The sequence below is a fragment of the Strongylocentrotus purpuratus genome, unplaced genomic scaffold (genome assembly GCF_000002235.5).
Source record: "Strongylocentrotus purpuratus isolate Spur 01 unplaced genomic scaffold, Spur_5.0 spur5_scaffold_1, whole genome shotgun sequence".
Classification (NCBI taxonomy): domain Eukaryota; kingdom Metazoa; phylum Echinodermata; class Echinoidea; order Camarodonta; family Strongylocentrotidae; genus Strongylocentrotus; species Strongylocentrotus purpuratus.
The window spans coordinates 52,015,038-52,025,568 of record NW_022145594.1 but is presented as its reverse complement, the minus strand read 5'-3'; positions in this window follow the sequence as shown (position 1 = coordinate 52,025,568).

Below are 10,531 nucleotides of genomic sequence, written 5' to 3'. Positions count from 1 at the left end.
GCTTTCTATTGAACGCGAACGTGAGATGATAACTAAACAAGTTTGCTCGAGTTTTCTGTCTCGTTCAACAGACAAAATTATTTAAACATAAATCGGTTCGTCATGACGGTATTATACCAGGTGGGAATGAGTTGCTTTTTTTCGATTTTGATTGTTATTTACATTCGTTTCACGTCACGAGATAAACTTTAACAAAATGAAACGGATGTAGATAGCGATAACAATCGAAAGGCAATTTCCAACATGACTTTGATTAGCAGGAATGGTGAAGAACGTTTTTTTAATTTTTTAAAAACTGTATTTCATTGTTCAAATACAAACACAAATCTCCAATAAGAATGATAATTAATCTTGATAAAAAAAAATTAAAAATGTAAACAATTTTTTTAGCGCTTTATACGGAATATCATCTCTATAATTATAGGCGCTTTGCAGTTGTTATTATTACTACTCCGTTCGTTGGAATTATTCCAGGGTAAATATGATTTAAAAAATACATTTCTAATTTCATCCCGTGGTACGCGCCGCGTGCGCGTTTCCGTTTTACACCCTGCCCTAGGCTTTTCTCCAATAAAATTTTACAAACTGACTGGTATTCGGAGTCTAGTCGTCCACATCTTGCACACCACCAGAACTCTGAAAACGTCACGTAGCGCTAGCTAACTCTCTATACTAGTTGATCTTCCTAGTCGTATCATTTATTTTTATCCATTAATACGCAATACTCTAAGAGCGTGAGGATGCGTGATCAGCTCGCAAAATTTAGCCCAGCGATAACAAAACAATAATATATCGGGAAAACCGTCTTGAACAAGAAGACCCTCGCATCCCCAATTGAAATTGTACATAAGCTTTGGCTTCGCTATTCTTGACGTCGATATAAACAAACTTAGACTTCGGATACAGCATGTTTCGTGTAATTTCTTGCCGAAAAGCCTAGGGCAGGGTGTAAAACGGAAACGCGCTACCCGCGTAATAATCTCATATTTAGCCGCCATTCATACTTTAAGATAATTCAATCTATATGCATAGTATACTATCTGCTTTTTAGTTGAATAGATCTTCCCCTCCCAGTATCGGTTTCTTGAGTATAAATTCAAATTCAAATGTCATTGATTAGAATCCAAACATGTTCGATAATCATAATTCTCAATTAAAAAAAAAAAAAAATCTTAGTACATGTACATGTTGTACAACTAAAATAACTGAGTGCAACATACATAGCTTAAATTCACGTACTGCCCTATATGCATCTTGAATGAATACAATAACATAGATGAGTGAAATAAGATAATATTCAGAGTATAGAAACTTCTAGAACCTCGGTTGCTCTCTCCATAGCCTCTACGGATAAATGATGTGATAAAAGTAGATAAATGTGACCTCAAGCACTGATTTTACACTGCCCTGGATGAGCGGTTGTTATTGTGACTAATTCTAATCGAATTCTATCTGGAGAGAAAGAGAGAGAGAAATAGAGAGAGAGAGAGAGAGAGAGAGAGAGAGAGAGAGAGAGAGAGATTGAAAAAAAAGGGGAGGTGAGGCTGAGAATGAAAGTTGTTTTTCTCTGAAGTTGAAAAAGTTTTCGTCTTGTTTTGATGGTTAATTACAAGACAGGAAACATGTTGATTAGAGCCAGAGTGTGAAGTAGAAGCTGACTCAGGCCTGCACAGTCTTAATCACAGACTCTTCCGTATGTGTAAGATATTCTTTAAAATATACTTATACCAATATGTTCGTATAGTTCATGAGAGAGTGTCAATCATGCATTAACATATTTAAATTAACGGCAATCTCTTTGCGGGTTTTACGAGAAAGTTTCATCATTTTGATTACGACGACAAGGCTTATCCCAAGAAGGTTTGTAAAATGAATGGTAGTTAAGATTGTATCGATCTCTCCCAACTTAGCATGTCGCCTGATTCTTTTCAGTCATGTAAAAAGGCGGAAAACAATAATGTTAGAATGTTAATATACAAGATACATTGTCCTTTGTCATGACAGAATTTCCTATGGCTCATATAAATAGGCTTCACAAGTCTAGTTTACCCGACATAGCACCAATCGATAATATAAATGTTTTCCATTTAACACACCTATATTACTAATTTATTTAGATTTATAAACATTTCTCTCCATAACCGATTAACTATTCGATTCACCTGTTATACATAATTGAGTTCCCAAAGATGGAATCCGAATTGCATACTTTAACTGTTACTATGTCTGGCAAGCCTCTGACAAGCTTAATGCTGTAAATAAAAACTCTTCTTCAAGAAGAATGCTTAATATCAATAAACAGGTCTATTCAGCACGTTATAAACCATCCAGCTGATACAGAGTCCTGTTCGCTTTATGTAGCGAGTCGTTTCGGGCCTTGAATAAACTCGGCTTTCCTGGCATGACAACAATGAATAGTTTTTTTTTAAAGAATTCTGCCAACATGAGGCTCTCTTATTCTTGCTTTGCACCTCAAGTCCTTTTCAATAAACCTACATTAAAATCTAAAGCTTGGCCGTAGTCTATGTATTTTATGTACAATGCAGTTTAAAAGTAATGCTTTATTATATATAGAAACTATAATTGTAAAAACAGATTTTCATTTAGGGAATTATAATCATTATGACACCTATACTTTGTGCCAATCTCCTTGTCTCCATTATGTAGCCTATTAGTATACACAATCAACTGAACGCTTGGCGATTCTTAATGACATGAAACGTTCTGCTATCTCATGCCATAAAGATTATTCAAATATATAAATCATGTATTCCATGCGATACAAAATAAACGATTATAGCATCAAGTGAGCATGGTAAGGTTCATGTATGGATAAGTTCAACGAATTTATTATGAGCCATGATAGAATTTTTCCACGTTGATATAAACAGGATTAAATGTGGACAGGTTTCCCCGCCATAGCACCAGTGAATAGAGAGAAAAGACTATTCAATTCTATTCAAAAATTTGTTTTAGTTAGCTGTGAAGACAAACACTATACTATAAGCATGGTAAACCAACGCGAACAGGTCAAGCAGTGGGTCATTGTTATATACTTTGATTTTAAATTTAAATAAACAGATTGAACAGAAAATGTTTGGGAATGGAAAATCAAAATATGTCATGTAAAGCACTGAGCAGACAGACAGAAGGGAATTGAGCTTTGTAAAAATAGCAAAAGTAATTTTCCCGATTTTTTTTTCTAGGGGTATAGAGGGTGGACACACGATTCTCAAAATGAAGGGGCAGGTTTTAGAAAATAAAATGACAACAAGCAATTTTAAGAAAAATATTATCTTGTATTTTTTAAACAACAGTATCAGTCACGGAAATTCCGTGTGGTTAATGGGCTTTAAGGGAAAAAAAATAGAATCAATTAGAAATCTTATCATTTTGCTGTTCTTTTAATGTTCCAGTCTTTTTACGTAGCCCACCCTCGACCCCACTCCTCCTTCGGACACTAATGCATTCGCCTTTGGTACTTGGCGGATATTTTATAATTTACAGGCCCCAACCCCCCCCCCACCCCCAACAAAAACTCTATGAGAGTCACTAACCATAGTTACTAATTAATAGGAGCCCCGAGTTACCCCACCCCCTCGTTTCTAACCACATCAGACTAAGGCCTACCTCATGTAAGGTGTATGATGTAGTTTAATTTTGATCGTGTTCTAAATCCGTTCAATGATTCACTACCATGCGTTGAGGTCTCATGCATCCAGTCGAATGGGTTTAAAGCTCATGTCACGTTTGGCCTGAAGAAAATGAAATAATTATTATTCACTGTAATAAGAGATTAGAGAGATTTTCTACATTATTGAAGCATCTGTCATATCTTTCAAAAAGAAAACTATATCATGTTACATGCCTTTCAAACTCCTTATCTGAACTGAAAATTATATTAAGAACGAAAAACAAAAAACGAACAACAAACAATTTTCTTTTGTTACCGATTTTGGTCAGAGTCATGGATAATTATCATGGGGAAGCTGTGTCGTCAGGGTCGGGTTGACAATATCCTACTAGGCCCTGCCCCCTCAAAAACCTTCTGCAAATTTACAAATTTAGACGTCAGTTTAAGCCCTTATAATTATATTAATAGTGTACGAAGGCTAGCCGCCGAATAAGCGGTGGTGGGACACTTTTTTTGTTTTTTTTTGTTTTTGTCTCGGAGTTTGAAAATTTGACATTTTGCTCCTATGGGGGAGGGGGGGGGGGGGGGGGGTAAGGTCACCTTTTTTAGGTCAGCCATTGGCATTTTTTTTTGCTCCCTGCGTACGCGCCTGTGTGTACCGTAATAGTAATGGTGGTACCCCTACCCCATCCATCCCCCGATGCCCCACTCCCTTCAAATTATCTTATTATACTGATGATCTGTTGATCGAAATATAGTGACGTTCATCATCAGATATATCAGTCTGGGATCTCTATATCTTGATCGGACGGGTTACAGATTGTCACAAACAACATTTCTAATTTGTTGTTCCCCTAAAACAATGCCGAACGTGTGTGCTAGGGTTAACAGTATATTCATGTGTGCACATACGGTACATTCTTATGATACAAGAGGGCAAATAAAAGCTTTTCATGAAGCACATACATGATTTTGGCATTAATTATTCTAAAATACACAAAGTGGGACTTCTCCGTGAGTAAAAGGTCTGTGGATATTTGGGATCATTTGACCCATGTGCTAACTACGAAATGGGACCGCCAGGATTGTCAAGTCTGAGAAGGAGCCTTGTCGGCCCAACCTCGATCTGAATCCGCCACCAATATGATTGAATACATGATATAGGTCACTGTCTTTATCTGAATCAATAATGAGTGGTGTAGACGACCTTGCACCTGCTCAAAACAAAGCTATTGACATTCGATGTTCTGATAACGGTTGACTTTATCATGTTCATAGGTCAATTATACGTATTAAGAGAAACGTGTGTGCTAACAGGTTGTCATGGTTGTAGTCTATCTTGTAAGGACATGCATGTCAAAGACTGTCGTCAGAACTACGTGAAGGAAGGGGGCAGGGCCCGCCCCCCCCCCCCATTCCGTGAACGGAGGGATACCATGCGTGTTCCCAAACTCTCCAGCTCGTAACAAAATACAAAGATCTACCCGTATTGACTTAACACAGCGGACGTATGCTGAAAGGGGGGGGGGGGGGGGTGCTGAAAAAGGCTATAACAAAAGAAAAATGTCGACCCGTATTGACTATTTACACACCGGACTTTTGCTGAAAAGGAGGAGGGGGGGGGGGGGTCGCTGGGAACACGCATATGCGAACTAAATAACACTGAGTGGGGGGGGGGCAGGGACAGACAGAGAGAGAGAGAGAGAGAGAGAGAGAGTGGATACGGGTGTATTTGGCAATGAAATAAGGGTAAGAAGAAACTAAGAACATTTATTTTACATTACAAACATAAATGTCCTGGCATGAAAAGCACACTGTGTGCTCAATATACCTATAAATCTGACTAGACCATTTATTATAATTTACATTTACATTTACTATACCCCTAATCCTATGGTAAAGCGTTATATCCCTAAATATCGTCACATTCAACTTCAATATTCCACTATTAGAGTTCAAGAATACATGACAAAGTCATGATGACCTCAAAAGTCAAAGAACTTTTTTGATGTTGTTTATTATGATAGTAGTTGAGAGAGGAAATTGAAGTGAGGAAAACAAGTCAACCCGGAAACCCACACACTCATAAACCTCCATTGTTCTTTGATACCAAGTCACATGATCGCATGACGTGTTTACAAACCATGAAGCAAAGGTGAACTAAACAAGACAGTATAGGCCTATAATCATACCAATCCTTAGAGAGAGCAGACTGAGATGGTATGACACGTGCAGTGAAGAGTAAAAATGAAGATGGACTTATTAAGCAGGCACGTAGCCAGAGTTCGATGTAGTTGGGGGGGGGGGGGGGGGGGCGGAGCACATCGATCGAGGTCAAAAAGGGGTCTAATACAGTTCAACCGATCTTGGAAATTTTAGGGGGCACGTGTCCACCCCCCCCCCGTGCCCCCCCCCCCCCCGTGGCTACGTGCCTGCTTATTAGATGGGTGGCAGGAGGAACGATAAAGGAAGGAGAAAGGAAGGAGAGAGAGGAAGGAGAAGGAAAGAGGGAGAAAGGAAGGAGACAGCTGCAAGGAGAAGGAAAGAGAGAGAAAGGAGGAGAGAGAAAGGAGAAAGGATGGAGGGAGAAAGGAAAGAGAGAGAAAGGAAGAGAGAGAAAAGAGAAAGGATGGAGGAAGAAAGGAAAGAGAGAGAAAGGAAGAGAGAGAAAGAAGAAAGGATGGAGGGAGAAAGGAAAGAGAGAGAAAGGAAGAGAGAGAAAAGAGAAAGGATGGAGGAAGAAAGGAAAGAGAGAGAAAGGAAGAGAGAGAAAAGAGAAAGGATGGAGGGAGAAAGGAAAGAGAGAGAAAGGAGGAGAGAGAAAGGAGAAAGGATGGAGGGAGAAAGGAAAGAGAGAGAAAGGAAGAGAGAGAAAGGAGAAAGGAGGAGAGAGAAAGGAGAAAGGATGGAGGGAGAAAGGAAAGAGAGAGAAAGGAGGAGAGAGAAAGGAGAAAGGATAGAGGGAGAAAGGAAAGAGAGAGAAAGGAAGAGAGAGAAAGGAGAAAGGAGGAGAGAGAAAGGAGAAAGGATGGAGGGAGAAAGGAAAGAGAGAGAAAGGAAGAGAGAGAAAAGAGAAAGGATGGAGGAAGAAAGGAAAGAGAGAGAAAGGAGGAGAGAGAAAAGAGAAAGGATGGAGGGAGAAAGGAAAGAGAGAGAAAGGAGGAGAGAGAAAGGAGAAAGGATGGAGGGAGAAAGGAAAGAGAGAGAAAGGAAGAGAGAGAAAGGAGAAAGGAGGAGAGAGAAAGGAGAAAGGATGGAGGGAGAAAGGAAAGAGAGAGAAAGGAGGAGAGAGAAAGGAGAAAGGATAGAGGGAGAAAGGAGAAAGGAAGGAGAGGGAAAAGATAAAGGAAGAAGAAAGGAAGGAGACAGCTGCAAGGAGAAAGAAATAGAGCGAGAGAGAGAGAGAGAGAGAAAGGAAAGAGAGAGAAAGGAAAAAGGAAGAAGAGAGAAATAATTTGGTTGTACACTATCATGCGCTCCGTGACCAATTTCCTACACCAACCAACATGACCGATGTCTTCAGCACTAGACCATCTATCACTAATATAACTCTACAATCTAACACCAAATGATATACACTCACCCTCATCCAATTTGAAATTTGAAATTTATTTGACTTCCAGGTACATGTATAAACAAAATAGAAATAACAACACAGAGCATATAACATTAAGAGTTACAAGACAGTGAAAATGCTACCAGCGGACGCTCGAGGATTACCTGAAAGAATTTCCATTCTGGCATGAGGTTCTCCACAAACACTGGTGTTACATATAAATAGATTTAAGAAGTAACGGTAAAATTAAATAACATAATTCAAGTTCATTCATCAAGCATAATAACTTATAGAATGATCCAATACCTAACCTAAAAACAAACACTAATCCTATATCTTTGGCGAAATGAAGCCTGGAGCGATTGGCGCCTGAGCAGGCGCGTACGCAGGATTTTTTCAAGGGGGGGGGGGGGGGGGGGGGGTTTAACATTTATAAATCGGGCCGAAAATTTCGCAACGACTCAGCCAGCCGCTGAATAAGCGGGGGGGGGGGGGGGGGAGGGGGTAGTGAGCATCATTTTTTGGGGTATATGACCCCGAAAATGTGAACATCGAGCCTACCAATATCACGCTCAGTGGGGGGGGGGGGGGGGGAGTATGCATCATTTATTTTTTGTATATGACCCCGAAACCTTTTTTTAATTTTTTTATTAATATAAATAAAATAAAATAAAAAGCCAGGGGGGCCGGGCCCGTCGGGCCCCCCACGTGCATCTGCGCCTGCCCTCTCATCTGTTTGAGCACGCGCACTTAATCTACAGACACCATTCCAAATCAACCATGAATCGTGGCGCCTCACTTTCACATGTTCAACTGATGCCTCGTACCACGTGATCAGTGGGAGTCAGCCAATGAGGGTATAAAGATATCACCGAATCATAAATAGCACGTGTTGAAGAGCTAATATAATAAGCATCTTCGATTGTTAAGATCAGGTTTTCACAAGGCGCGGTAGGAATACAATACTGCTGACATAATGACTTTCACCATGTTTACCACAGAAACTGTTAATCATCGTTGAATATTTCTTCGGTATCACAATACATGTATTATGAAAATGATAATAAAAACAAAAGTTTGCAGTGACTGTATTTGAATATCTATGTACCGTTCTATGTTCTTCATATCAAGTTTAAAGTGTAATATACAGATCGCTTATTATAGGCATAATAGGAAAAATTATATCACGTCCTGTCATAAATTTATGTATGACATTGGTAAGGACATTGTAAACTGGGTTACACTGTACAGACCTATACATTTAGCTAAAAGGAAATTGATAAGTCTACACCCAGGACAGCAACCCAATCGCAATAAAGATTAGGAAGGGAAGAAAATAGAGACAGAAATAGAGAGAGAGAGAGAGAGAGAGAGAGATAGGAGAGAGAGAGAGATAAGAGAGAGAGAGAGAGAGAGAGCGAGAGAGAGATAGGATAGAGATAGGAGAGAGAGAGAGAGATAGGAGAGAGAGAGAGAGAGAGAGAGAGAGAGATAAGAGAGAGAGAGAAAGAGAGAGAGAGATAGGAGAGAGAGAGAGAGAGAGAGATAAGACAGAGAGAGAGAGAGCGAGAGAGAGAGATAGGAGAGAGATAGGAGAGAGAGGGAGAGAGAGAGAGGAGAGAGAGAGAGAGAGAGCAAGAGAGAGAGAGAGAGAGAGAGAGAGAGAGGGGGGGGGGGGGGGAAGGGGTGAGGAAGAGAAAAGAAGGGGATGGAGTGGTTAGATTAGAGATCAAATTGAATTTATAGGCTCATTTCTACTGCTTTGTTAACTATGCAAACAGCGGGAGGCATAACAGATGAGCAACGGATGTCGTTTTATTATTCTTCTGTTTCGTCTTCTATTTCTTCTTCTTCATCTCCTTTTCTTTATCTTCATCTTTTTATTATTCTTTTGTTCTCAGTACTTGTTCTTCTTGCTCTTCTCTTCTTATTTTTCTCTCTTCTCTTTTGTTCCCCTTTCTTTCCCCCCTATCTCTATGCTTTCTTCTTCTTTCTTCTTCTTTTCTCCTTTTCCTTTGTTAAAATTTCTTCCCTCTCTCTCTATGCTATTCTTCTTCTTTTCTCTCTTCTTGTTTTGTTCCCTTTCTTTCCCCCCTATCTCTCTGCTCTTCTTCTTTTTCTATTCTTCTTTTGTTCCCCTTTCTTTTCCCTCTCTCTCCTACTATCTTATTCTTCTTTTCTCTCTTCTTCTTTTGTTCCCTTTCTTCCCTCTCTCTTGATCTTCTTCTTCTTCTTCTTTATCTCTTCTTCTTTGTTCCCCTTCTTCCCCTCTCTCTTGCATTCTCTTCTTCTTTTCTTCTTCTTCTTTTGTTCCCCTTCTTTCCCTCTCTCTATGCTCTTCTTCTTTTCTCTCTTCTTCTTTGTTCCCCTTTCTTTGCCCCATTATCTCTGCTCTTCTTCTTCTTCTTCTTTTCTCTCTTCTTCTTTGTTCCTTTCTTTTCCCCTCTCTCTATGCTATTATTCTTTCTCTTCGCTATTCTTTTTTGTTCCCCTTTCTTTCCCCTATCTCTCTGCTCTTCTTCTCTTTTTTCTCTCTCTTCTTTTGTTAAAATTTATTTCCCCCTCTCTATGCTCTTCTTCTTTCTCTATTCTCTTTTGTTCCCTTTTCTTCCCCTCTCTCTCTGATCTTCTTCTTTTCTCTTCTTGTTTTGTTCCCTTTCTTTCCCCCTCTCTCTATGCTCTTTTCTTCTTCTTTTCTCTCTTTTCTTTTGTTCCCTTTCTTTCCCCTATCTCTCTGTTCTTCTTCTTTTCTATTCTTCTTTTGTTCCCCTTTCTTTCCCCTCTCTCTCTGCTATCTTCTTTTGTTCCCCTTTCTTCCCCTCTCTCTTGCTCTTCTTCTTCTTCTCTTCGCTCTTCTTTTTGTTCCTTTTCTTTCCCCTCTCTCTCTATGCTCTTCTTATTTTGTTCCCTTTATTTTCCCCTCTATCTGCTCTTCTCTCTTCTCTTAGCTTTCTTCTTTTGTTCCCCTTTCTTTCCCCTCTCTCTCTGCTCTTCTTCTTTCTTTTCTTTCTTCTTTTGTTCCCCTTTCTTTCCCCTCTCTCTGATTTCTTTCTCTCTTATTCTTTGTTCCCCTTTCTTTCCCCCTCTCTCTCTATGCTCTTCTTATTATCTTTTCTCTCTTCTTCTTTGTTCCCCTTTCTTTCCCCCTCTCTCTCTCTGCTCTTCTTCTTCTTTTTTCTCTATTTTTTTTGTTCCCTTTCTTTTTCCCCCTCTCTCTCTCTGCTATTCTTTTTCGCTCTTCTTTTTTTGTTCCTTTCTTTCCCCTCTCTTGCTCTTCTTCTTATTCTCTTTTTTTCTCTCTTCTTCTTGTTCCCTTTCTTTCCCTCTCTCTCTGCTCTCTT